Below are 775 nucleotides of genomic sequence, written 5' to 3' on the forward strand. Positions count from 1 at the left end.
GGAAGGGGAGGGGGGGAGGGCAATTTTTGGCCTTTTGGGAGGGAGAGGCGTCCGTTGCTGGTCGCGGGCCGCGGCGGTGGGCGGGGGAGGCGCTGTGGCTGGGACGGACGGCTGCAGTGACGCGAGAGAAAGGGCGGGCGTGGCTCGTCCCGTGCGGCGGCGACCGCCACGAGGGGCTCGCGGAGGGTGGGAGCGGGGCGGCGGGGTCCGCGTGCCAGGGGAGGGCTGCTGAAACTGAACGGTGGACGGCCACCGGGTTCTCGGTGCGGGCTGCTGACCTGTGCCGTGCTGTGCTGTTTTTCGGTGTTTTCTGAACTTTTGAGATGCTCTGGGCGTGTGATCGTTGCGGGAAAGTGGGGTCCACAAGTCAGTGAGTTTATCGCCACATTTCTTTTTGGCCGAATGGTGTGCACACATGGCACACCCCGCAAGCCTCGGAAAGCGCGAAGCAAGCGCGACACTGCACAGCTCAGCAACCCACAAGGGCACACCAAAACCGGTGGTTGTTTACGGTCCACCGTCCGCCCCTCTCATCATCCCTTGACGCGACTACCGCATCAGAGGTGAACCATCACCGTTCATCTCACACCTCACTGTAGTCGTCTATCCCACCTGAAGCGCCTTCCCACCCACCACCCTAGCTCGCCGAGCGGCGACGGACGTTTCTCCCTTTCAAAAAAGCCAAAACGCTATCTTCTCTTTCCCTTCCACCACCACCTTTCATACGTGCTCATCCCCTCCTCCCCTGAATCTCAGTCAATAAACCCTAGAGTTC

The sequence above is a fragment of the Triticum dicoccoides genome, chromosome 3B, assembly GCF_002162155.2.
Source record: "Triticum dicoccoides isolate Atlit2015 ecotype Zavitan chromosome 3B, WEW_v2.0, whole genome shotgun sequence".
Taxonomy (NCBI): domain Eukaryota; kingdom Viridiplantae; phylum Streptophyta; class Magnoliopsida; order Poales; family Poaceae; genus Triticum; species Triticum dicoccoides.